Source organism: Lissotriton vulgaris, unplaced genomic scaffold, assembly GCF_964263255.1.
Source record: "Lissotriton vulgaris unplaced genomic scaffold, aLisVul1.2 SCAFFOLD_2517, whole genome shotgun sequence".
In the NCBI taxonomy this organism is placed as follows: domain Eukaryota; kingdom Metazoa; phylum Chordata; class Amphibia; order Caudata; family Salamandridae; genus Lissotriton; species Lissotriton vulgaris.
The window spans coordinates 307,463-335,359 of NW_028249209.1; the positions used below are offsets into that span (position 1 = coordinate 307,463).

At 49.2% G+C, this 27,897-nt stretch overlaps 1 protein-coding gene across 3 annotated transcripts in view; it reads right to left on the reverse strand.

The window, feature by feature from the left end:
- LOC147663662 (uncharacterized) overlaps positions 1–27,897 on the reverse strand; it is a 106,944-nt gene that overhangs the window by 63,454 nt on the left and 15,593 nt on the right. For all 3 annotated transcript variants that reach the window (XR_015305260.1, XM_086950283.1, XM_086950284.1), the window contains exon 3: positions 25,261–25,341. The gene's annotated coding sequence lies outside the window, so the exon portion shown is untranslated. The remainder of the gene's footprint in view (positions 1–25,260; positions 25,342–27,897) is intronic.

The following is a 27,897-nucleotide window of genomic DNA, read 5'->3' on the forward strand; positions in this document are numbered from 1 at the left end:
AGCCTGAGCCTTCCGATGGAGTGATAAACTTATTTCCTCCGAAGGAGACACGCTTGCAGACAGCGTATTGATGGTGGCACCCAAGTACTGTAGGCATTGAACCGGAGTCGGGACAGACTTGGACATGTTGATGTGCAACCCCAGCTTGTTCAAGAGAACGGACGTCTTCTGGAATTGCGCTTGAGATTCCGAGAAGGAGGATGCCTTGATCAACCAATTGTCCAGGTACGGGTAGACAAACACCTTGTTCTTTCTCAGGTGTGCCGCCACTACTGCCATGCATTTAGAAAACGTCCGGGGTGCTGACTTTAGCCTGAACGGCAACACTGTGTATTGATAGTGATTGGCGCCGACTTGGAATCGCAGGAACTTCCGGTGTTTCTGTGCAATGGGCACGTGGAAGTACGCATCCTGTAGGTCTATCACGCACAGCCAGTCTCCCCTTTGTAGCTGAGGGTAAATCTGGTGCAAAGACAGCATGCAAAACTTTTCTCAGCGAATCTACTTGTTTGCTTGTCGCAAATCCAGAATAGGCCTGAACTCGTTCCTGTCCTTTTTTCAGACTAGAAAGAACCGTGAGTATAGACCTCTTCCCCTTTGAGACAGAGGGACGTCTTCTATCGCCCGTTTTCTTATCAGGGTATCGGCCTCCGCCTGGAGCTCGCGCAGCAGAAACTGCGAGCAAACCGGTGGAATTGCTGGAGGCGGGCTGATGAACCGAAGACTGTATCCATTGCAAACAATATTCAGCATCCACTTGTCCTGAGTAATTTTCCTCCACTCTGCCAGAAAATATTGAACGCTTCCCCCCACCGGAGCGGGTAACGGATGAAGGGCAAGTAATCGCTCAGGGCCTAGACCCAGCTGGGCCTTTGGTTGCGGTGGCCGACTGCTGACCACCCCTGCCCCTCTGCCTTTTCTGGAAAGGCTTCCTCTGGAACTGATGCTGCTGTTGCTGCTGTCCAGACTGTTGACCTCGTCCTTTGCCCTGCCCCCGTACCATCTCTGGAACGGGCGGTAGTTTTTCTTCTGGTCCTTGGGCTTCTCCAAGCACACCGCCGTCAGAGCCTCAGCCTCCGCCTTCATGTGGGCCATTTCATCAGCGGCGTGTTTCCTGAATAGGGTCTCGCCCGAGAAGGGCAGGTTGGCCACCCTCTGTTGGGCTTCCGGCTTCAGTGATGTCAATCTGAGCCAAGCGTGGCGTCTCTTGATTCACTTCATGACAGTACCCGTGGGCTGCCAGGAGCGATGAGTCCGCAGCAGCGCTGATCAGCTGGTTCGACACCAGCAATCCCTCATTCAGGATCTCCATAAAATCCTCCTTCATTTCTCCTGGGAGGAGGTCGGCGAACTGTTGGAGGGACTCCCAAAGGGCCCGGTCATAGCGACCCAACAGCACAGATGCTCTGGCAGCCTTCATAGAGGTAGCGGCCGTCCCGCACACCTTCCTGCCCGCTGAATCCAACCAGCGACTCTCCTTGTCCGGAGGCACATTGGAGTACGGGGTGGTGGCATGTTGTGTCCTTGCCGCCGTCACAATTACGGAATCCGGGGTTGGATCCAATCGGAGAAAAGCCGGGTCCGCATCAGGAGCCTTGTATTTCTTTTGCAGCCTGGAGGGAGCTGCTTTTGTTACCGCCGGAGTGAGGAAGAGTTCCATGGCGGGCTCCACCAATCCCGGAGGCGCTTGCGGTTTTGCGGGAGCCTGCGGCGGATCCTGCAGCGGCGGCCTGACCGGCGACCTTGGCCGAGGTGCCCCCTTAGGCGGCGTAGGGAGAAGTGACAGTGACACCGATCTCGGAGGCCGTGGTTGTGCATGTGGAGGAACAGGAGGCGGTGGTGGCGAAGGAGTGCGCGGCGGCGGCTCCTTAGGCAGTGGAGGAGTAGGTGACTTGGGCTTGGGAGGAGAGTACACCACAGAGTACACCGAGCCCGGTGACGCTCTCAACTTCTTCCTTGGCGTAAGCGACCCAGAGGCAAGGCCCCCCGTTGGTGATCGACGTCTCCGTCGAGCCCCTGAGGAACGGGATGGACTCCTGGCTCCAGAACGCCTCCTGGAGGATGATCTCTTCCTCTTAGGCGCCGAGCGCCTCTTCGGCGTCAAAGAACGCCTCCTCGGCGGCGACGAACATCTTCTCGGCGTCGACCTATGCCTCGATGACGGACTCTGCCTCCTCGACGATGCAGATCTCCTTCTCGACGCCGAGGCGAACAGCGGTGTCGCCTCGACAGCGAGCGCCGACGCCGATCCTTACGACGTCGAAGTGGAGAAGTGTGGCTCACTGGTTAAAAGCGGCAGACCCTGAAGCAGAGGTCGGCCCGGGACCAGGGTTCAATTCCTGACGCAGCAGGGTCTTGGGTCAATGTGCGCGGACTCGATAATTCTCGCCAAAGTGCCTATGCTAACCATGGGTCCCACTCTGCAACTCTGGGCAACAGCTTGCTTAATTTCCACAACGGCCCTAGCAGAGCCGGGGATGCCTGGCTTCACCTTGGGGGTGCCCTCTCAAAGGGAAAGCCAGGACGGGTTCCCCAGCGGTATACAGCGCCAAGACACCACGTAACGGGGCAACAGTGCACTTTACAAGTATACATACATTACATTACAAGTGTCGACGACGACGTCGAAGGTGATGACGCCGACGATGATGATGTCTTCGGCGGCGACCTCGACGGCGGTCTGGACAGCCCCCTCGACGCCGAACGTCGACGTCGCCTCAGCCCAGAGCCCTGGGGAGACGGGGAGCAGACGGCCGTCATGCCTCTCGACGCCGTCGTCGATGGGATCGGCGTCGACTGAGAACGGCGACATTTTCTGGCCTTCTTGACGCTGGGGAGCCCCCCCAAAGGCCTCAGCATGGGCAGAGGAAGCAGATCCAGCCTGCCCAGACTCTGCAGCCTTCTTTCTTCCATTCCTTGGAGCCTGATCTTCTTTCTGTCTCTCAGGGTCCTGGAGGTGAAAGTCTGGCAAATCTCACACTTCTCAGGTAGGTGAGTAGAAGGGAGGCAGAGGATACACACAGAGTGTGGGTCCGACTTGGCCTTCTTCCTTGAGCACTCCAGGCATTTATCAAATAATGCTTGCATTTTAGACAAAAAGGGAGTGCTCAGAATACTAGATAAGGAAGAGGGCACCAAAACACGTCGAGTGTAAACACTCACACACTTTAAAAGTGCAAAATTCTTAAATAAACCCAAAAAGGGAGAGCTCAATGCTCCAGGGTCCTGCTAGCAGGAGCCGGAAAAAAGAACTGAAAGTAAATTGGACCTGCTGGGCCTTCTGGGATACTGAGAAAGTTCTGGAAAGTTTCCTTAAAGGCACGGTATCCCTTTTTGAGCCACTTAATGGCAGCCTATGGGGCTTGTCCTTCCTTCCCTTCCTCTCTATCATTCCAGAGGCTTTGCTGTTTAAAGGGTAAGTTTTTCTCTATGAAGAAAACTTGGCAGGCTGTGCTGTGTGTGGTTTTGGTGGAATGTCTAGTTGAAGTACTGGACAGTGTAGCCTGTGGATATAGGCTGCATTATATGTCTTTAAAATCTCTCTTACGTGTCTGTGCAGTCCTGCATTGTTAGACAGCTTAAGAGATTATTTTTGATTGCTCCGTGGTCCACGCTCATGAGCGGGACTATTCACTAGATTATGACTATACACAGAGATCCCCTACTCCAGAACCAAGACATGTCCTCCCAGATGAGGCTGAGGATGAGAATGAGCAGTGTGGCTGGCGCTGTGCACGGCCGATGTGCGGACGGGCGCAGACGGGCTTGCCTGTGGCGCGCCTCCAGCGTGCCATTGGCGCACGCGCTACGCGCTTGCATTACCTATTTTAAATAGGTAGGCGAGTGTCCGACCACTAGAGCACAGCCCGGAAGTGCGGCAGAGCCCAGGTCCCCACACCCAAGATGGCGCTAGGGAAGAATGCCCGCTTTCTGTTCCCTTTAAAGCAGAGGGATCACTGGAGACAATTTTAAAGTGCAAGTAAGATCTACACAGTTTGACAGTTTTATGGCGAGTGCGTCTAAGTGTCCCAAATACATCAATTAAAAAGATTAGCAGCAAGTAATTCCCTGTGTAGTGCACAAATGATTGTCAGCTATTTTGTGGCAGTTCTAAAATCAAAAAAGCCGCCCGCTTGCTCTACCTGCTCCAAATAGGCAGGCGAGTGCCCGACCAATAGAGCGCATCCCCTTTGGTATCGCTTTGTTCGCCCTAAGTTGGCAGGTTATGGCCAGACGTGGGTCCCTTGCTCACTTTGCAACTGGATTCAAGCTAGCCTGGCTGATGACGTCTGATTAGCCAGAAACCGGTCCCAGGATGCTTGTTTCCGGTACAGGGAAGACATGGCTTGGCAGTTCGGTCTGGACTGTTCCCAGGAGGCACAGGGTCAGACTGATTTGCATATGGCCATGTCTGAACTGGGGTGGAAGAGTGGGCTAAAGAATGATGATGGATTGCACCCAGATCAATTGACTGAGGGTGAGTGTTTGATTTGCTCAAATGCTCCGTCCATCATCCCCTTTGGTATCGCTTTGTTTTGCCCTAAGTTGGCAGGGTGTGCCCAGGCGTTGGTCCCTTGCTCACTTTGCCACTATATTCAAGCTAGCCTGGCTGATGACGGCTGATTAGCCAGAAACCGGTCCCAGGATGCTTGTTTCCGGTCTAGGGAAGACATGGCTTGGCAGTTCAGGCTGGACTGTTACCATGATGCACAGGGTCAGACTGATTTGCATATGGCCATGCCTGAACTGGGGTGATGGAGTGAGCTAAAGAATGATGATGGATTAAACCCAGATCAGTTGACTGGGGGTGAATGTTTGAATTGCTCAAATGCTCCATCCATGATCCCCTTTGGTATAGCTTTATAATTGTATAAAGCGCGGTTCACACAATGTATACTATCTAATGGTCGTTTTTATGTTATAAAGGAAACCTTGTACATATGTCACCAATATGTCACAACAACTTTAGGTTCCATTTTTTTACTGGGACACCATTCACTATTGCTTAATTACTATTTCAATACTCTGTATGTATTGTTCTCGTATAAAAAAAGCTGTATAAATAATTGTTTATGAAATACAAATCCAACATGTGTTCGCTTGCTCTCTTTTTTACATCTTATTAACTCTTTTCATTGCCATTGAGCATTTGTATACTTATATCAAGTTGCCATTAGTCATAAGAGCCATTTTTTTGTTAACACTTTAACTACCCTGGTTCCTAGTGAGTAGAGTTCCCTTGTTTTGGTTTTTCAACATTTAGAGCAGTGGCTGCACCGCAAGGCAAGTATCCCATAACAGGATCTCCCACACACCCTATGTAACGTAGGGTTTAACTATAGCTCCCAGAGTTATGATGTCAGAAAGAGAAACTCCCCTATACACTGATAAGTACAATCCGAAAATAATCCGTGGACAATCCTTGTTTTCCAACCAATCTAGCTGGACTGTGAGCCCAAGACAGCCGTTGTTTGACAAATTAGAGAAAGCAAAGAAAGAACATGTCAGAACTGAGCTTCATGCTTGGATGCTGACAGAATATCTGAAGGCAGGAATAATTCCGCAAGGCTTGCAGGTCATAAACATCCCAGGAATTTTCCAAGAAGATCCGAAATTCAAAGGGTGTTTCAGTCATATTTCCACAACCTGTTCACGCCACTGGATGGTGTTAGGTGTAGAAACGGCCATAGAACATGCAAAGGCAGAACTAAAAGAAATTGAAGATTTCGAAAAATAATTATTTGGTGGTGACGGAGTAACAGAGGCTAAAACACTTTTGGACAAACTAAACAAAACAATTGATGAATTCAACTCCTTTGAGTTGAAGAAAAAGGCGGACAAAGTGACAAAAGATATTAAAAACTTCTCAAAAGAAAAGGTTTATCCTTACCCGAGAGAATACTATTAAAGTACAATTGGCACACAAAACAGACAAAATACGTGGGTTAGATTTAGAAGGAATCAGCCTATCACCTTCTCACAGTCATCAGGAGGTTGAGAACACTGTGAAGCCCAACCCGGACCAAGTCGCACTGATAGTCACCCAGGTCAGCCGTTTTTAGACCGAGGCAGGAAGAGAAAGGCCAAAACATGGTACCAATACACAGGGGAACGGCACACACTGAACAAACATTACCAATGGTGCCCCCAGCCATACTAGGCCATGAGAGTTTTAGAACAGAGACCACCCATATCTTCAATTTACCACAGCATGTGTTATCCTCATCAGAAATGTCTTTATTAAGTAAAGGACTATCATTTGTAATTACAGAGCGTACCAACTTTTTCAATCTAAAGACAGAACTATACCAGTTCTTCCCCAAGATACGACTTGGACAGAGATGACATAATACCAGACTCCATCACAGGACTAAGACCTCCCTCCACTTTTTATCCCACTAATGACATGATGCCACCAGAACTCATAACGTTTGAGAAAATCATACTTGCAGGAGTGGACAACTTGAAAAGTATCAATCATTTCATACCATATAATATCAGCTTAGAAGAACGAAAAGCCCTAGAGGGGCTTAAAAATTATGAATCTATCATACTCTAACCGGCAGACAAAGGAGGTGGTTTTGATGTCCAAGCTCGGAAAGACTACGACACTGAGATTAGAAAACAAATAGGAGAATTCAAACACAACAAGAAATTAGATACCAACCCATTGACCAGTATCACTAAAGAGATTTTAAGAATAACCACGGAAGGAAGAGAGCAATGTTTCTTGGCCGGAAAGAATTTAAATTTCTTAATGCAGAACACCCATAACCCCGGTCCTCTATACCGTCCCCAAGATCAATAAAAATACCACAAATCCTCTTGGACGCCCTATACTTTTGAGATGTGGTTCGATCTTAGAACTGATTGGTAAATATATAGATTTTTTTTATTATAGACAGTGCCTCACTACAGGACACATATGTGAGAGACTCCATGCACATGATCAACTTAGTAGAAAACAGGCCATACAGTATCGCGACAGATTGGCTGGAAACTCTTGACATTTCCTCTCTCTACACCAATATACCACAAATTGAAAGTATAGAGATGATAGAAAATCTATTAGATACCAGACCTATATCAACCCAAGTACCCACTACATTTATAATTTTACTTCTACAAATTGCGCTGAAATATAATTACTTTGTTTCAAAGTTCAAATAATCCACAAATGGTCTTTTTACTTTTTTCCAAAGAAATGTCTTTCTTCCTTTTATTTGATGCTTAAGGAATCACAATGTTAATGTTTTCACGTTAATATAAATCATAAGGTTCTTTCAAGCGGCTTCACGATATCAACTTTATCATATGTGGCATTTCAATCGTCCCAATGAATTTCGGGTCGAGACCCTTCATCAGGGGCCTATTGTGATTCCTTAAGCATCAAATAAAAGGAAGAAAGACCACTTAATCCGGTCCTCCTTAGAAAGTCCACTTCAAAAAACAAGCTCATTGCAGTCGGTATAGGGACTACCAGAGGTCAATGGGCATTTTAAATGAGGCAACTGTGTATCAAGCGCATTCACCTTTAACACTAAGACATTTGAACATGCAAATGTTAAACACACACTTGAATTTGTTTGCACATTGCAACACAAGGAATGTTGTGTACTGCATTACATGCCCCTGCGGCTTGCCTTACATTGGCAAACTCAGCAACCCATAAAAGCAAGAATAGGGCAACACTGCAGTCGCATTAAGCATTCAGTAGTGAATACCCCTCTGGTTAGACATTTTTTCGAAAAGAACCACACAGCAGATGACATAAAAAGGCAAGTCATGGACAAAGCCTTTATTCCAGAAAGAAGAGGAACCTCAGAAGTATTCTACGACGACTAGAATGTCGTTGAATAGAAAGAACTAACTCCATAGCCCAAAGGTTGAACTCCGCAGAAGAGTGGCGCGGTTTCATTACCACACTCAGTAATTGACAAAGCAATGATGTACATGTTCACCCATCATGTAATTTAAGACCCATGAATATGTCTAGGAATGTATGTATTTACCAGCTATTTACTCAGCAATTATCGAGTGTCAACTGTTCTTCAACTGATGCCACTGCATGTGATTACATTTTCATACTTTATTTATTCATTTTGAAAGTTTTATAGAGTGCGAACAAGACCCTTGTGGATATCAGCGCGCTTTACAATCAATGAAGGATAATTATGCAACACAAATAGCAACAGGTAAATCCAGTATACATAGCATAATGTGGAAAGTAGATCAAAACAATAACAGGTAGATCAAGTATAAATAAAATAACATATTGTGCAGAGTAAATCTAAACTAAGAGGTGCAGAATAAGGAGGCAACTGTGGGGCATAGGTTGTCTGTTTGTACCTAGTGATAAAAGAAATATTGGTGGAGGTACTAGTGAAACTCGTAGTTTCCTTAGATAATGTTCATGTGAATTTTTCCATGGGAATCGCTTTTACTTCCTCTTTGAAAAATGCCGTAGATGTGATAAGTCTGGTTTCTGGGGGTAGTGCGTTCTAAATCCTAGGAGCCATCCCTGAGAAGGAACATTTATAAGTTTTCGTCTTGTTGAATCTGTGTGGCTTCAATAATAGGTTTTCAGCACTTCTTGTGGATCTATTACCCCCAGAGATAGTCAGTTTCTGGGTGAGGTAGCTGGGTGCATTATGGTGTATGGCTTTGTGAGTCAAGCAGGCAATTTTCAGGTGAATTCTGGCGCCAGTTCAAGGCTTTTAAGTCAGGGGAGCTGTGGGACCTTCTTTCCGAGCCTGTGTTGAGTCTGACTGCAGCATTTATGGAGGCTCTAAGTGGAGCTGTGGTCGCTTTGGGGAGGCCACAGAGAGAGACGCTTCCATAGTCCACTCTAGGGATGACTAGAGCTTGAACTGCTGTCTTGAAATCATTGAATGGTAAGAAGGCTTTCAGCTTTCTCAGTGTATTGATCTGGAAATGTGCACTCTTTGTAGCGTTGCTAATATTTTTATGCATGTTGAGGTTGCAATCAAGGGTTATACCCAATGACTTTGCTGAGTCAATGATGGTTGGTTGAACGTTGAATGCCGTAAGGTGTTTGAACCAGTCATGCCAGAGGGGTATTTTGGCGGGTGGAGCTATTAGGAGGAATTCAGTTTTTAGTGCGTTTAGCTTGAGATGGTTCTAAGCTAACCATGACAGGGTGTTCAAAAGCGTTTTGTTAAGCAGTTTGATGTCATCTGGTGTGTGTATCTTCAGGTAAAGTTGTGTATCATCAGCGTACATGTGAAATTGTACGTTGGATGCTTGCAACAGGACAGTGAGTTCCATAAATAAATTAAACAGTGTTGGGGATTGTGCGGACCCTTGTGGGACTCCCAAAGTTACTGGCACGGATTTGGACAGGGAGTTGTTGGCCTTGAATTTTTGAGTCCGGTTTTGAAGAAAGGAGGTAAACCAATTAAGCACTGACCCTCATAGGCCCATTCTTTGATTCAATAGATCTATCAGGTTCTCCTGTTTGACAGTGTCAAAGGCTGAGGAGAGGTCTAATAGGATGAGTAGGCATGATCCATTCTGATCAAGTATTTGTAAAGCATCATCAATGATGTGTGTCATAGCTGATTCGGTGATGTGCCCTGATCTGAAGCCAGATTGTTGTTTATCCAGAAGATCGAAGTGGTCAATGTGTTTTGTCAATTGGTGGAGTACACATTTTTCCAAGAGTTTGGCTAGAGTATGGCTATTGGAAATAGGGCGATAGTTGCTAAGGTCCATGGGGTCAGCTGTGGGTTTTTTGAGGATGGGAGTAACCTGTCCTACTTTGAGGATGTCCGGGATGCAGCCTTGATGGAGTGAGCTGTTGATGATTTTGGTCCAGAGCAGCAGAATCAGTGGGGTTAAGTCTTTGATGGCGTTAGCGGGGAGAGGATCGGAGGTGTGACTGGCCGGATTGAGGGTGCTGAGAATCTTGCCTATAGCTTCTTCGGTATAGGTATAAAAGGAAGACCAAGCTGCATCGTGTTTTAGTTCAAATTTTGGAGTGGCGACGTTGTGGCGACATTGGAAGAGTAAGGGGTGTTTTGGTGTGCGCGCGTGGTTGTAGGATAAGGTCATTAAGTAGATCTTTCTTGATATTTTCAGTCTTTAGATTAAAGAAGGTAGCGAATTCTTTGCACGTGGGTTGAGTATGAGCGGTGTCTTATAATCGGTGAGGTTCATCCTTAGATTGGGTTTTGATTAATTCAAAAAGTTTTAGGGGCGGTTTCTTGTTTGGTCTAGTTGGTGGGTGACAAAGTCTGCTTTAGTGCGCTGGATCTTTCTATGATTTGTATTTATCTTTTTCCTGAGAATTTTGAGGTGCTTGGCGGATGGCACTGATCTCCAATTACGTTCCTAAGTTGTAAGAGAGCGTCTATCATCGTTCAGCAGGTCGTTTTAGTAAGGTTTAGAATCTTTTTTAAGGACACTCTCTTTAGTTGAAGAGGAGCAACCTTGTTCATAACCGAGGTCATAGAGTTGAGGTAGTGGTTGGTGGGGTCATGTACATTGGAGAGGCCAGCCGGAGGCTTGAGTAGTTTATGGCTCTAGGCGGGTAAAGTGTTGGGGTTGTGTTTTTTCAAGTCTCTTCTCCATATCTTCGGCTTAGTGGATTGGGCTGCATTGAGTTTCACGGTCACCCTGATAAAGAAGGTGATGATATGGTGGTCTGACCAATCACAGGGTAGGATTGAATCAAGCTGAATGGGGTCATTTTTGGAGATGAGTAAGTCCAAGGTTGAGCCTTTGTTGTGTGTGGGGCTGTTGCAAATTTGGGTGAGGTCTAGCGCACCGATGGGATGGGAGAGGAGGGGAGCCGTAATATGTGCCAGCCAAAGATCTGTATGGTGGTGGTGGGGTGTCTTCATATGTATTGGCGATTGAGGTGTAATGGGTTGGCTGGGATGTTTGGGTTCTATGTTAGGGGTGGCGATGTGAGGTATGGGTGGTGTGGTGGGAGGGAGGAGTAAGGAGGAGGATATGGTGGCAGGGGGAGAGCTATGCTTGTTCTTGAGGGGAGTTAAAATCCAGTTGGGGGTGCGGGTGTAGTCTCAGTCGTGCTAACTGGAGATAACGTGCGGAGATTAATTAGCATGGGATGGGATGTTGGTGGGAGGGTAAGCTGGGTGGAAGAAGTGTGTGTTATCTCAGTCATGAAAAGTGGAAAAGACGTGAGTGGGTAAGGGGAGGTGGAATGGGGTGCGTTGGAGTGGGAGTAGTTCGGGAGGAAGGGGCGTATGAATCAGATGCCTGTGGAGGACGGGGATGAGTGGGGAGAGGGGTAGCAGAAGGGGATAGGGATGTGGCGACATGTGAGTTGGCTGTGGGGGTGGGTTGGGTAGTAGTGAAGGGATTAGATACCTGATCTTTAATGATGGGGAAGATGTTCTCTAGAAGATTTAGGTTATGATCCGTGGATTGCATGACGATTGTTCCGTTATTATAGATGGTAATGGTTGCTGTAGCTTGGAATTGCTGTGATGGTGCAATAGAGATTGCAAGGCCGTGTGGAGATTTTCTAGTGGAAGAGATCGAGAGTAATGCTAGGAATGCTTTCCGCCATTGGGCTCTTCATTTGGTGTGGAAGATGATGTCATTGGTTATTTTCTCGTTGTGTATAGAGAAGTAGGGGTCAGCTAAGAGGGTATCAGGATGTACTTTTATGAAGTTGTGCTTGAAGCGTTTGGCGGCTTTTTGCGTGAGGTGTGGGGGATAAATGATATTGAATGTATGTGTGCCTGCGGGTTCCATGATGCGTGTTTGCAGAGTAAGAGAGGTGATGAGGCGCCGTGGATGTGTATGGGGGTAAGGGACTGGTAAGGGGATGGAAGTGAGGTAATAAGGGTAAGGGATGGAGGGTGGGAGTGCGTGGATGACAATAGCTGCGCCTGTGACTAAATCAAACTAGGCTGAGGTTTATGAGTGGGCCTGTGGCTTTAGTGATATGTATAAAAATGTATGGAGGTGTGGGCAATGAGGTGGAAGGGTGGGAAGTCAGAAGTCGTGGGAGTTTATCCTGAAGGTGCAGACTAGGGATGCTAGATAACGGAGAGGGGGTGAAGAAAGCGAGGAATCATCAGGAGCTGCCTGGGCCTATGGTAAATAAGGCTATAGCACTATGGTGATGACAGTCTAAGATGGCTGAATCCTTAGCCAAAGTCTTAATGCACAAATGTATATTCCTCTGTTTGTTTCCAGTGCAGGGAGGGAACCCATGGGGTCCTGTTTTCTGACCAACCGGCTGAGGGGGACTAGTGAGGGGGGGTGGTCGAGGAAGTCCTATTACACTGTTTAGTTGCTATAAAGACCAGGGTCCTCTTTCCATTACAGTGTCGTAGTAAATGAACAGCAGTACTATCGAAACCCCCTAGGAGTGGCCTTGGGGTGTAGGAGGCCCGATGTCCAGGTTTTAAAACAATCGGCCATTTGCACTAGGTAAGTAGGTTAAGGAGCCCCTTGCCCCTATTTAAGTAAACACGCAGCCATTTTGCAAGGAAAAAAAGCATTGTCTTCAGTCATAGTGCAATCAATAAAAATATAAGTGAAAAATAAAATAAAATAAATCGAGTGCTGAAGTTCAGACACAGCAAATGTAAAATATAGTCAGAGGTTAAAAATGTAAGTCAGCTGAAGAAAGAGGTAAAACTAACTTGCCTTTGATAACGTTGCTGCCTTCTGTGTAGAGGCTTCGTAAATGGTAAAAAAATGAAGCCTGAATATGCTGTGTGGGAAGTAGGGCGAACGCGCTAGCGGCGTTGTTGGGAGCCGGTGGTTGTTGCTCCTTAGAGAGCGGGACTGAACCGCAACCTCAATCCAAGAGCCGCCATTGTGCGGCTGATCCAAACTGGGCGATGATATGAGGAAGGAAAGCTAGATCTCCAATCAAGGAGGTTCGCCAGCGTGCTGTCTCCGCTGCTGCTGTGGGGGCTGCTACGTCCTGAGCCTCCAAGACAAGGTTCAATGCAGTACTCGCGCCCTTTTTGATTCAAACCTGCCAACCCTGGGGGGTGCTGCCGGTTCGAGCATGGATCGTAGAGGCGGCGTCTACTGGGACGCGAGCATCCTGGCGCTTCTTAATCAGGTCATCAAAGGCCTGTCCCCTGAGCAGAATGGGTCCGCTCCTGCTTGTTGAGGACCTTCCGCCGCACTGTCCTGGGGCTGTCAGAGCCCGCTCCTGCGCTCACGGAGGCAGCCTGCCGCCCAGTTCAGGTGTCGCCTGGGTCAGCTCGTGGGACGCCACAGAGATCCTGAAGCCTCTCCAGACAGTCTCCCAACAGTCTCCAGAGTTTGCCACGGGGGTCTTCGTTACGGTACGGGTGAAGTTCAGACCCTTCTATCTGGGTCAACCGACTTCTCCGTCTAATCCAGTAGCCATCAAGTCCGTCTCTGCAGCGAAGTTGGTGAACATCGGCTGAAGCTCATAGACTGATCCGGTGTGGACGTAGCTGGGTGGTGATAATCTTCAGAAACTCTTCGCGGGGCAATCTGCTACGCCTGGTGGTCAGTTAGTCTCCAGGTAAGAGAAGTAATTCCTCACTGATCCTTGTCCAAATAGATTAAAAAATGAATAGATTGTTGTGGTTACTCTTACAAATTCTTTATGAGTTTCTTTTTGCTCGCAGACTGTCGCTAACAGGGATAATCCATAAAAGGGATCCCAAGCACTTAGAGCTCCTTCTTGGGGCTCCTACCAGTCGGCCATCTTGCCAGAGTTATTGCAATTCTGCTATGCAAAAGATGACTATATTTCGTAAATATCACTATCAAAGGAGAGAGAGAGGACTAGGTAGCTAGTCCGTATCCCCGGGGTTTATATGTCAGATCAAAAAAGACTAGCCTATTTGTGAATTTACATAGACTCAAGACTGTAAGGCAGGGTACAAACCCTTTTGTTTGTAAATGAAGCTCTCACCCACCAACCTGGTTGGTGGCATGCTTCATCATCGGGCCCACCCAGTGACACAGAGTGTGTCCCGGGTGTGCTTCGACGCCTGAACATCTGAGCAGGTATGTTTGAGTGTACAGTGTAGTGACGTGAAGGTGAACATTTAAAAGCTGTACAGGGATCCCAGTTCCCGAGGGTAAATTATATTTTAATAACTGGGTTACTGTTAGCATTAAAAAAAGGCTGTTGGATGTTATAGAAGTGTTCATTAGGGTCTCCTACATCCATGTGTGGTCTACATGTTTCAGCCAGGTCTTTATGATTAAAACTGGCTTTCCTCAGGACCAAAGTGTGTAGGTGCAAATTACTTAATTTTAATGATTGAGTAATTTTGAGAAATGTGGAGCACTCGCTAAGGAGCTTTACATGTGTGAGGGGGATTCCCTCTTAGAGCATTAGTTGGCTTGTTGCCAAAAATGGCCCATGGAGTGTCCGGCAGAGGAAAGGACTGAAACTTTCGGTCAGTTTCTGGGTTGAACCTCTAGTCGTCTCTACGGCCTACGGGCTCTAAGAGGGAATCACCCTCAGAGCTGACAGTGGCCATTCAGTGACATGACCCCTGCTGGCGATGGCGCCTGGCACAGATAGGAAGCCTCCTTGCTGCTGCCGGCGTCGCAACTGAACTGGTGAGGCGGCTTTTCTCCCAGCTTTTGGGGGGTGGCTGGTACTGAGCGGCTGGTAGCTGGTAACTAGCGTGGATGCCTACTGCACAACAACTGGTAATGGGCCGGCTCAGGAACAAGTCCCAGCACAGGCAGCAGGCGGTCCTGGCTCCTCGCACGGACACCAGAGTGATAGCATGGGGCCGTCGGCAGTCCTAGCAGCTAAGATGGACTCTGTGTTAGCGGCGGTGGAGCGTATTGGCAACACTTTGGAGCAAACTAAAGTGTCACTGGAGGCCCAGATTGATAAGGTCACGTCTGACTTTACTCTTCTGCATGCTGACCACCGCAAGCTGTCGGAGTCAGGTACTGCGCAACGTCAGTCGCTCCAAGAACTACAGCCTGTGGGGCAAACCCATGCTTCGGCGCTCCAAGATATCATAGACAGAGTGCACGTGCTGGAGGATCACATCGAGGATGCGGAAGGGTGCTCCCGGCGCAATAATGTTCGGGTAGTTGGCCTGCCGGAGGGCGAAGAAGGGAAAGACCCGGAGCGGTATGCTGAGAGCTGGTTGCAGGAAATCCTACCCCCGGGGATATTGTCTCCGCACTTTGTGGTAGAAAGAGCACGACCTGCAGGCTCTGAGGAAGGTGGGTGGCAGGAGCAGCGCTCGAGGAGACGCAGGAGGAGAGGGGCCCGCCGAAGCGTGGGTCCTGGTCCAGTTGCGCCAAGCCCAGAGAAAATGCGACTGGAAAGGCAGGAAGCATTTGAAGCGGTTGCCAACTTGGGATTGGTGAATGGTGTTTGCCGCTTGGACTCCCAGCTGCATAGTGACCCAGAAATAAGTGGCTCGTCATCCCCATCCAACAGTGGACTTTGGCGGTCCAATAGGGGTCCCTGCCTCTGAGCACGCTGTTTATTGTATCCTTCCAGAAATACTGATGTACATGATGTTGTACTGTGTCTTATGCCATATATGCCCGTGCTGTTTTGCAATGGTGTACAGTCAAGCACATGTGGGTGTGTCTACCGGCCCGCAGCGGGAAGGTGTTAGGCATTTACACCATTCATGGGCTCCACTGCTAGTGACCCGTACTGGCCCTGCGCATTTACTTACTCTAGATCCCTCAAGCACCTCTTGAACACCCGGGAGGTCTGTGATAGGGGCGTAACACAGTTTGGTTGTTGGCAACACACTCACCCAGACAGCCACTGCGCTGGACTAACACTTTCTTTAAGTGGTGGATCTTGTTGAGCTTTGGACGTACGCCCTACTGGGGACTCGCCCTTTTAGTTACAATGTTCGTAATTGTTCTCATGTTTCAGATGCGGCACACTGATATTCCCTCCCCGGATGGTACCTATAGGCCCCCCCAGAGGTGTTCCCCGGCCCTGTGTGGGTGAGATGCGGGCAGACACATTACATACACTAACATACTGACCTGGAACATCCGCAGTATGCACACCCCATCAAGGCGATACTCATTCTTCTCCTATCTGCAGCGACATGGGGTGGGGATTGCCCTCCTTCAGGAGACACACGTGACACAGGTAGAACTTGATAGGCTCCAGAGGCACTGGAGGGGGCAAATCTATGGCACAGCTTCTCTGCGCACGCGCGCGGCACACTGATATGGGTGAGAGCGGGTTTCCCCTTCATTTGTAACAACTTAAAAGTGGACCAAGAGGGAAGGTACTGCCTGGTGCAGGGGCTGTTGAATGGTCAGGAAGTCCTGTTAGGATCCCTCCATGCCCCGAACATGGACCAGCCCTCCTTCCTAGCGAGCTGAATCAGGCCCTCCACCTATACGCTGTCCTTCCCTGCTCGGAGGGGATTTCGATATGATGCTGGACGTGAGCCTGGACCATTCTTTCCCCCCCTCCGCGCTGCAGCGGTGACATCTAATGCGCAAGCATTTAGGGACTGGCTCTCACATTGGGAGGTACATGACCTATGGCGTGTGCAGCAACCCACGGATAGAGTGTACTATTACTGCCCAGTTCATGACTTGCATGTCCGGTTGGATCGGATAGTCGGCACCCAGTCATTTCTCCCGCTCCTTGTCAAATCGGAGTATCTGGGGAGAACACATTCTGATCATAACCCCCTATGGTTCCGAATTAGCTGGGGGGCGGACCGCTCACCTGTGCCTACGTGGAGCCTACAGCCTACCGCGCTTGAGGATCCTGAGTTTCGCTGTTCGCTGGGCACGGCCATCCTTGCCTACTTTGAGGTTAATGCAGGGTCTGCAAGTAGTGCTACGGTGGAGTGGGACGCATAGAACGTAGACATCCGGGGGCACTGTATGTGGGCCATGTGGAACATATGCTACACACTATCTGCTTCCCTGACGCGCTTGGAAAATGAGCTCCTGCAATACGAGAGGGAGGGCGAAGGGAACAGGGGAACGCTCGTGCACACTGAGCGACCTGCGCGCTAAGCATGCAGCACTCATGGAACAGTTGAGATGCCACAATTATGTGGCACACACGGCTAGAACGCATGCCAGGGCGGACAGGGCCGGCCGGCTGTTACCTGGTTTATACAGAGGGATGGATGTGGTACCCCGATAGGAGCTCTTTGCACAGTGGAGGGGGAGATGGTGTATACGCAGCGCGAAATACATTGTGCCCTGATTGGTCATTACACGCAGCTGTACAGGCCCGCGGAACCGGCCCCGGACATGTGTTAGAAAGCTTCCTAGATTCTGTCATCTTGCCTTTGGCCTCTGAGGAGCACAAGGACGCACTTAAGACACCCCTCACACTGGAGGAAGTGGGAGACGCGATTCAGGCTCTGGCGACGGGGAAAGCTCCAGGGCCGGATGGCCTGCCGGCCGAATATTAACAGGCAAACAGGGAAACCCTTGCGCCCTTACTCCTTCAGTTGTATAATACAGCAATAGACGAGCGCTCGCTTCCTCCATCCATGCGGGAGGCATTCCTGGTCTCATTGCCCAAGCCGTATAGAGATCCCACAGCCCTGGGTTCATACAGGCCACTGGCAATGCTCAACTTTGCAAAGCTGCTCGCAGAGCGGCTAGCACCGGTGGTCCCGCACCTAATACACTCTGACCAAAATGGGTTTGTGCCAGCGCGATCCACATCCTTGAACCTCAGGAGGTACTTTAGAGTGGCGGCCGAGGCAACAAGGGAATGGCCCAGGGCGGGATGCCTGATGTTAAACCTGGAAAAGGCTTTTGACTGCCTGGAGTGGGGTTATCTGTCCGCGGTGCTGTTGCGTTATGAGTTTGACATTGGGCCGGGGCAGTAAGCAAGGATATCCCCTGTCCCCAATACTGTTCGCGCTGGCTATAGAACCCCTAGCGGCAGCAATGCGGCAGACTTTAGGAGTAGGAATCCCTTTGGGAGATGCAATACATCAGGTATCGCTTTATGCCGACCTGCTGGTGTTTGTGCGGGACGTGAGTTGCATACCGGAACAACTGGCCCAGCTGCTGCGTAAGTTCGCAGATGTCTCGGGGCTCCGGGCAAATGTGGGCAAGTCCTGCCTGTATGCGTTCGGCAGAGGGGTAGAAGACCCGGAGTACTGTCTTGGAGGCACGAGAGTCCAATGGAGGGCTGGCACCGTTAAATATTTGGGTATCCAGGTCTACCGCCAACCAGCTGACCTCTTCGACGTAAATCTGGGGTGGGCGGTGGCTGCGCTCAGATCCCAGATAGGCTTCTGGTCCACGCTTCCGCTGACAACCACGGGCAGAGTGGCCCTTGCCAAAACGGTCATGCTCCCCTGACCCCTGTAATTTTTTGTCAATCTGCCTCTATTCATTCCGGCCGCCTTCCTTTCGACGCTTAATGCGGTCCTGCAGGACTTTATCTGGAGTACGCCCTGGCACTGACTGGCGCTGGCGAAACTGTTCCTGCCGATGGACGGGGGAGGGCGGGCCGCCCCATGCTTCGAGCACTACGTCCTGGCCGCGCAGCTTCAGTGGATTGCCCGTTGGTTGGCAGATAGGAGTAGGGAAGACACTGCTACGGTTGAGCCGCCGTACTCTCTGGGGCGCGTCACCAAACTCTTTCACCAGCTGGCGGCGCCTGAGAGACCCACTCCGCTGCTACTGGCAGTGGCATATAAATGCTTTCGCAGAGCTCTGTTCCTCACGCAAAAGGTACTCCCGTACGCGCCTGCTATACCTTTGGAGGGTTCCCCTGGCGGCGAGGAGGTTCTCACGCGACCCATGTTGGAGCAGTGGAGGGAGGCAGATGTCCAGACACTGGGTGACCTCTTCAGAGATGGAGCGCTAGTGGCCTATGAGACGCTGGTATGCGAGGACGGGCTTCCTCCTGGGGGGTTCTTGCTGCATCGCTCCCTCGTAGCGAAGATGACGGCTAGGTGGGCAGATGTGGCGAAGGAGCCTGAACAGCTCTTAACCATGCAGTACCTCCATGACATGGGGATGGGCAAACATTTGGTCCGTTGGTTTGCAGCGTTGCTAAGGATCCACACAGAGACCAGTTTGGCCCCGCTCAGAGGCAAGTGGGAGCGAGATATGGGAAGGATGCTGTCTGATAAGGAGTGGGAGAGAATTCTTAAAAGCCCGGTACGCATTCCTCGTAACATGCGCTTTCGCCAGATACAACTCTACGTTGTTCATAGAGCCTACCTCACACCTGAGCTAATCAACAAGTACTTCCACCGTTCCGATGCGTCCTGCCCCAGATGTGATGAGACGGACGTGGGACTTCTCCCGTGGAGCTGTCCGGCACTGGGCAATTACTGGAGTGTAATAAGTGAGCTGCTTGGGAAATTCACTGGTTACATTATACCCTTTGATTGGCCTGAATACATCTTGCATCACTTCAGGAGACCACCCAAAGATAAGGTGTCGTCCCGCTTCTTAGATCTGGGGATGATGGTGGCAAAGCGCCTCCTTATGAGGCGATAGAAGGCGCGCGACCCGCCTGGTGTACAGGCGTGGATTTCTTCTCTTCAGACATGGGCCCGGGTGGAGTGGACTGCCATACGAAGGGAGAAAACGTTAGGGCTCCGAAAAGAACCCATGGCGGAACGATGGGAGTGCATGCTTAATGCCTTACAGTTACCAGGTGGGGTTGGTGATGCGGGTGCTGCAGCGGTTTAGGTGGGTGCTCTTGGGGGTTGGATTGTATCGCGGGCTGTTCTTCTGTCTGGATAATCTGTCAGGTAACTTACTGGCCCTCTGGGGCATAAAGGTTTAAGGTGCAGGCCCAGCTGTGGCTGGGGTGCGCGTGCGACGGGGGGCCGAGGGGGGGGGGGGTGCGAGGATGATCAGCATGAATATGTGTCTGTGATTTTTCCGCTGTTGTTTTAGTTTCTTTACGGTTGTTGAATAAATGTCATTCTTGTGCGCAAGTCCATGTTGAAAGGGTCCACCCAAAACCCTGCTATTGCACAAGGCTCAATGAATGGACAGTCATGGACTAACCTGGAGGCTCCACGCCCTAGTCAGCTCTGGGCACTTACCCGTTGCTTATCAGATACCGCTAATGTGACTTTGTGCCTTTAATTTGTACTGATATAAGGTATATGAATGTTGAACTGACAAGCCCAGATAGCTGTGAGGCATTGTACTGTACTTTGAAAACGATAAAATGCTAATAAACAGATTTGACAAAAATAATAAAGGAAACCTTGTACATATGTCACCAATATGTCACTACAACTTTAGTTTCCATTTTTTTAACTGGGAAACCATTCACCTTTGCTTAGTTATTATTTCAATACTCTGTATGTATTGTGCTCTTATAAAAAAGCTATATAAATAATTGTTTATGAAATAGAAATTATATGTGTGTTCGGCTTGCTCTCTTTTTGACATCTTATTAGCCCTTTTCATTGCCATTGCGCATTTGTATACTTGTATCAAGTTGCCATTAGTCCATAGGAGCCATACAGCCTGATTCATGAAGTGAAATTGCGCCCGCAATCGCTGCAAAAACGCAAATGCGGGCGCAATTTCCGTAATCGGCATTCAACAACAAAATAGCGAATTTGCAAACACATATTTGCGAATTCGCTAATATATTCGCAGAATCCCTGCCGCTGAGCATTAGCGATTCGGAAATAGCGACACACCACGGATTCTGCGAAAATAATAGCGAATTCGCAAAATAATCGCAATCGGTATTCAAGAAAAATCGCAATTAGCGAAAAACCCAAAAATCGCATTTTGCACCGCGCAAAATAAGGACAACTCAAAGCAGGTGGTAACCATGAAAGCCATGGAAAAAAACTTTCAAAAAACCGTTGTCCTATCACCAACAGGCACTGGCCTGACCAATCACACATAAGGACCATCATCAGCAGCAGCATTAGGAGTCCCACAATGCCAGGAATGTACATGGTGGTGAGGCGTCGCAGGCTACAGCGATTAGCACGGAGGAGACGCAGGATCCAGGACAGGATATTCCGCCAGCGGGTCACCTTGCTGGGCCAAACCAGAGAGCAGATATATGCTAAATACAGGCTGAATGGGGAAATGATAATGCAGCTAATACAGGACCTTGACCCCCTGATGCAGCACCCAACAAGCCGTACCAATGCTGTGCCTACACATGTGCAGGTATTGTGTAGCCTGCACCTCCTGGCCTCCGGAAGTTTCCAGGGGGTAGTAGCGGCTGCTGGGGGAATATCCCAGCCCACCATGTCACGCTGCCTCCACACTTTTGTTGACGCCATGCTCACCCAGCTACACCGTCACATCAAATTCACCGCCAGCCAACAGGAATTGGACATGACAAAGCTACAATTCTACAATGTAGCCCATTTTCCACATGTGCTCGGATGTATAGACTGTACCCACGTCGCCATCTGCCCACCAGCTGGCATGGAGTATATGTTCCGCAATAGAAAGTGCTACCACTCCCTCAACATCCAGATGGTCTGCAATGCCAAGACATACATCACTGACATCGTCGCACGGTACCCAGGGAGTACCCATGACTCCTTCATTTTCCGGCACAGCGGACTCCACACACGACTGGTCAGGGGAGAGTTTGGGGAAGGACACCTACTTGGTAAGTACACTTTGATTGAAATGTCACATTGCAAAGATGTAACAGCGCAGCACAGGCAATCACCATCTGCTCCTCTCATTCAGGTGACAGTGGCTACGCCCTCCGTGAATACCTCCTGACCCCATACCTCAACCCTGCTACACCCCAGCAACGGCGCTACAATATTGCACACATACGGACAAGGAATTGCATAGAAAGGACATTTGGCCTGCTCAAGAGCAGGTTCCGCATACTGCACAAGACAGGTGGGGCCATGTATTACAGTCCTGAAAAGTGCTGCCGCATAGTGGCTGTCTGCGCAATACTACATAACATTGCAACCAAGCGCCGGATACCTGTTGACATCTCTGGCAGTGAATCTGAGGGGGACAACCGGCCACCTGCACATGCGCGCCATGCACAAGGGGAGAACCCAGCAGAAGGGCACAGACGTCGCAACCACATCACAGTGAACAGTTTCTAGTACAACCACTTCCATCACCCCACAAATCAACAATGCATGCAAAATGTAATGATGACACAACGCTAATGTGTGTAGGAAAATAAATGTATTTGTTAAATTCACAAAATGAAATATAAGGTTTCTGTCCAAATAGCAAAATAAATGTATTTGTTAAATTCACAAAATGAAATATAAGGTTTCTGTCCAAATTAGTCCAACAAACAGTATTACGCCATACTGCTGTGCATGACTGCATGGCAGGCTTGACCTCAGCCTGTGCCATTGGTGAAGTGCAGTTCTCTAGGTGCGCCTAGTGCGCGTTCCTCCATAGCGCCTCTGAGGGGCATCCTCCTCCGGGGCTTCAGGCAATGGGGGGGTCCTGGTGCTGCGGGTGGGTAGTGGGGCCTGTGAGGCAGATTGTGAGCTGAGGCTGGACGCCCCCTCACTCGCATCATCACCCCCCACAACAGATGGAATAGGTGGAGGGTGAAGAGCAACGACGGCCGTGGTGAGGGTCTCCAGCACCCTCGTCATGTCCTCACTGCACTGGATGATTGCGTGCTGCTGGGTCAGACTGCGCCGCGCCAAAAGAGATGTCGCATTTGCCGACACATAACTTGCCCTGCTGTAAGTGCCAAGCCGGGTCAATAGTTGGCGGTGGCGCCGGCGTTGCCCACTGCGCACTCTCAACATGGCACGGGTGTTGGCCTCCACGGCTGCAGCAATGCGGGCCATTCCATCTCCCACACCTGCCAGGTCTGCCCTCATGCCTTCAATGTGGCCTGCAACAGATGTCACGTTGCGGCCAATCATGTGTAGTTGGAGCTGTATAGCTCCCTGCTGCTGAGCCTGGCGCTGGTGAATGCGCAGCATCCGTCTCTCGACGCTGAGCCGCGCCAGTCCATCAGCATTGGCCCGCCTGGTAGCTGCTATGGAGCGCTGGCGTGACCTGCCACGCCTGCCCTGCTGGCCTGATTGTGAGGCTGGCCGCTGAGTGGACAGTGGCGCAGCCCCGGATGTTGAGGCGACAGCTGCTGGGGGTAAGACCGCCGGTGTTGCAGGTGAGCCAGTCGCAGGGGGTGTGCCTGCTGGTGTGGCAGTAGCAGTTGATGCAGGGGGCACAGGAGTGACTGCCCTGGCTGTGGCTCTGGGAGGAGCAGCGGTGGCAGGAGGCACAATGGGGGCTGCCATGCCAGCGGATGTGGGTGCTGCACCAGTTGCAGGGGGGACGCTGCTGGTGGTACTTGCTGCTGGTGTACATGCAGCGGCAGGGGCTGGTGCCTGGGTAGGTGTTGGCACCTCCACCTCCGGGACGCCCTCATCGATCTCCAGCCTGTCGCTGTCACTGGTATCGCCACCTGTGGGGGTAAGTGGTGGACCATTAGTTGCATGCATCTGGCAGACGTGCAGTTGCTACATGCATGCTGGGTGACATTCCCTGAATGGCAGTGGCTTTGTGTGCATTGGGACCTGACTGGCTGCATTGTGGTACTACAACATTGTGGCCAGACTACATCTCCCACAATGCTTCAGGACATTCCTTGATGTGCAACTATGGCATGCCTATGGGACATTGGGGGAGCCTATTTGGTCATGGACATCCATAGGGGGCAGGGTCGCAGTCGCATGCCACTTACCTTGGGTGTCTTGGGTGGGGCGGGATGAGTCCAGTGTAGTGAAACCGACACAGGCCTCCTTCTCCAGGGTGTTCTCAACCTGGTCCTCCATGGCGGTGTTTGGTGGTACCATTGGTCCTCCTCCTCCTGTGCCCGAGGACTCCCCAAGGCGCGCCGCCACCTTCTCCTTGGCACGGCCTCGGAGGTCGTACCACCGCTTTTTGAGTTCTTCCAGGGACCTGGCCGCCACTCCCACCGAGTTCACTGCTGAGGCTATCCCCTGCCATATGCGCCGCTTCTCCATTTCTGGGACCCTCCGTGAATTAGCGCCAAATATTTGGTCATGGTTGGCCACAACCCCCTCAATTAGGTGTTCCAGCTCCTGCTCAGAGAATTTGAGTTTTCTCTTTCTCCCAGACGAGCTGCTGGTCCCAGGTGCAGCTTCCTCAGCCATGGTATAGGGTTGTGGATCTGTGGATCTGTGTACTTGCCAAGATGTGCTGCAGCTCTCCAATGTGTTCCCTCTCTCTGTGCCTCAATGTGCAAAATGGTGGTGGGAACCGGCAGCTTCCTGGTTGTGATGTCATCACTGGGCTCGAAATGCGACTTCCCGTTTTCCCGATCTCGCGAGTTTGCGATCTCGCAAATAGCGATATCGCAAATAGCGATATCGCTATTTGCGAGATCGCAGTCCAGGCGCGGGTAGGCGGAAATTGCGATTAATCTGCGATTAATCGCAATTTCAATCGGATCGCTATCGGATTTTGCGATCGCGTGCGAATCGCTTTTTTTAATCGCAATTATTCATGAATTTGGATTTGCGATTTCTGAATAGCGATTCGCTTTTTTTCGCTATTTCAGAATCGCAAATGCCGATTTTCATGAATATGGCGGATTGTTTTTTGTTGACATTGTGTGCTCTGGCACACATCTGGGGTTAGGGGAAATATGAGGTGGTCTTTGGATACCTGTGCGTTTTATGAATAAATGTTTTAGTATCGTAGGACTCAGGTGACTTGGAGCTCATTCTAGGAGTACACTATGGGGGAGGAGCTATTTCACTTGAATTACAACTTGTGAAACAAAAGGTAAACACTGACCACACTACCCTGAGTGCATTAACCCACTTATCAGTACATAAGATTGTAAACTGTGAACACTTTATACACAGATCTCTGCATGACAAGAATGGTCACCATCGAAGCAAGAGTGAAGGTCTCGGACGAGGGTAAGAAATTCCAAATGTATAAATAACAAAGCAAATGCATTAGACCTCTTGAAGAATGGCTTGTAATAACCACTAGTACGTTTTATTACCATAATGATGAAAGAAGACACAAATGTGGACACACTACTCAACAATGCAAAGGAAAACCAGGAGTCAACACTGAAGGTTACAAAGCAAGCATTTGAGGTGTGCTCAATATAGCACCCAGACTGTAGCGGAGTCAGAGCTGCAGCATAAAGACACCAGAGACAGCCTTAGAGAAACATTCTCTTAAAGTGCCTTAAAATTTGAGAAAGAAAATCCGTTGATGCTACACGCAGCCATGACATAACAAGGTGGAACGATGACTATGAATACATCGGACTGGAAGAGTCGGATGCAGAACTCCAGTAATAGTGAGCAAGTAACTTACTAGTAATCGTATGTATCTGGATTCTAGCGAAGAATTTGTACATGACATAGAAATCACTGGATTGTGAAGGACCATGTGAACCTGGAATACAAAAAGTAGTTATATTTCAACCTTATCCAGTGCACATTTAGAGTCATTTAAATCAATGGTAATGAGGAGGGTAGTTATAGCAGGTTCATGTTTGTTTTTATCAGCAAAGACATGTGCCATGGGGGGGATGAAGCCGCTTGCTCGCACTATGTACCACTATTGAAAGTCATTGCATCAACGCTCCTTCCGACTGTTACATACGGAAATTACCCTTCTCCAACTGCTTTAAAAAATATTGTCAATACTACAGAAAAGAAAGTATCGCTTATAAACTATAAAGTTTCATTTGCCAGTAGATCGCATGCCTGGTATTTGATCAATGAATATAAAAAACTCAAATGTCAACCATATTTAGAGGATGGATGGTCAAGAAAACTGAAAATTGATTTCATGCACTTCAGTTTCGGCAGTATTCCCGGAGCAGAAAAGGAGAAAAAAAATGGAATAAGGCAAACATGAAAGCTCCCTGTAGACAGTGTACTAAAGGGGTAGAAAATATCACACACAGCACATGTGTATGCTTGGGATTATTGAAAGAAAGGAGAACGTACCTGTAGGCAGGCTGTCATTGCAGGTTTAAGATCCACTGATCCAATGATTAATTGTCAATACACTGCATTTTTATATAGTGCAGGAAAACAACTGTTAGATACTTCCAAGCACTGCTTGACAAATGAGAATATGCACACTTCGAGAAGCTGATTCTGGACATATCTGGTTTGTTATAACCCTCTGTCGTATTTTGCACATAACACTGCTAAACTTGTTGCACTTTATATATATTCAAATCAGGGAATGGGGAGTAAGAAGGTCTGCTCTATTCAGCTTCCTATTAATCAGTCAAAATCAAATGGGAATGGATCACTTGTAACTGCTGCCAGGGTCCACTATGTTCTGTCCGTCAGTACTTAAAGAAGTACTTAAAAACCCTAATTCACGCAGGCAGACCGTGTGGCGGTTTATCTTGGTTCTCCGCCTTTGTTAGGTGCATGACAGCATCATTATCCGGTCTCTTTTTTGTTTGGTGCCTGCCGCTTTGTAAATGCAAATGCTGAAATGCATTTTTAGCATTGTGGCGGGCGGTGCAGAGAGCGCCGCCCGCCACAATGCTAAAAATACAGGATGTGCCCGCCACTGTGGCAGGCACATCCTAATACTCCCCACGGGACCCCCGCCCTTATGGCGGGCGGTCCCTATTACCACGAGGATGGCGGACGGGCAAAGTCCGCCCGCCATCCTAATGACCCCCATAGTTTAGTACAATATGCCCGATTATTTAACTAATGTTTTATCTTCCCCAATTGTTTAAAAAAAAAATTATTGAGTTATTAACAAAGTCCACAAATCATTGGTACAGATTTTAATTTAAGATCATGCAGAGGAGGAGGTGAAAGGATGTTTTTTACAGTGAGAAGTAAAACAAAATAAAACCAGATCAAGCTTGAGTGTACCATATGGAGAAAGAATTATTGAAGGATCGAGGGCAGCAAAGACATTGTCTTATTAAATAGTACATTTCCCTGATAAATGTAATAGTTGGGCTTCTGTGTACGAATGTAAGGATATAAAAAGTATACAATATAAGGGTTTAGGTTTCTTTTGGAGCACCATTTTATCGAACGCTCCCTGTAACATGTATGGACATGTTCCATAATCAACACATTTTTTATTTTATGGCAAAACTAGCAAAGGCTATTCACCTAAAAGAGCACTGGGTCACTTTTGTATCCGAGTATGTTAACAATGGGAAAACTGATTATGAGTTCACATTCCAGATGAAGGACTACGACAACATCAGAGACATCATAAGTGAAATCAATAAAGAAACCAGTGGGTGGCGTGGATAGCAGCCAAGCAAGATCGCCGCAGTGTGATCGAGCTCCGTGACTGACGGGGCTCCTCTACAGAAATCTGAACACTTATCCTGGCATTAGACGGCACCATCGACCGAAACAGTGCTTTGCAGTGCCTGCAACACAGATTGAGACGCTCCAGACCCCCGACAGTGCGACAACGGCGGAGATAAGAGTGTGAGGAACGCGGCCTGGAAGCCACGTTGTGACCGGGGCCTCGATTTCGAGCCGGCCCCACAGAGGTGGAAGCCCAGGCGGGACGGAGAACGGGGAAAAAAACTTGTGCACACACACCAATCCTGGTAGCGAACAAAGCCCTTGACTCGCACAGTGGGACACATTCGGCCTGAAGACCTGAGCACTGGGGCCAGAGGAAATGCAACCGCACCAAGACCCCTCAACACGCAAGTAAGCAAGGCGACAGCCGGAGCTTGGAAGACGCCTGCTGGGGATAGGTGCACGCAAGGGCCTTCTGGGAGCTGAGGGTGCGGGATCCAAAAGAGCGGAGGTATTCAAAGGGTCTGGAAGCCCTTGACCCTCATAGGGCCCAGGCAGCACAACCCCCCTCCTTCAATCGCTTACCAGTGCGGGGCAAATAAGGGTCTTGACCATTCACCAAACGCAGAAGCCCAAATCACTGCAAAGCACGCACATAAACTCCCACCCGAAGCAACTCAGGATGGGCAGGAAAGCC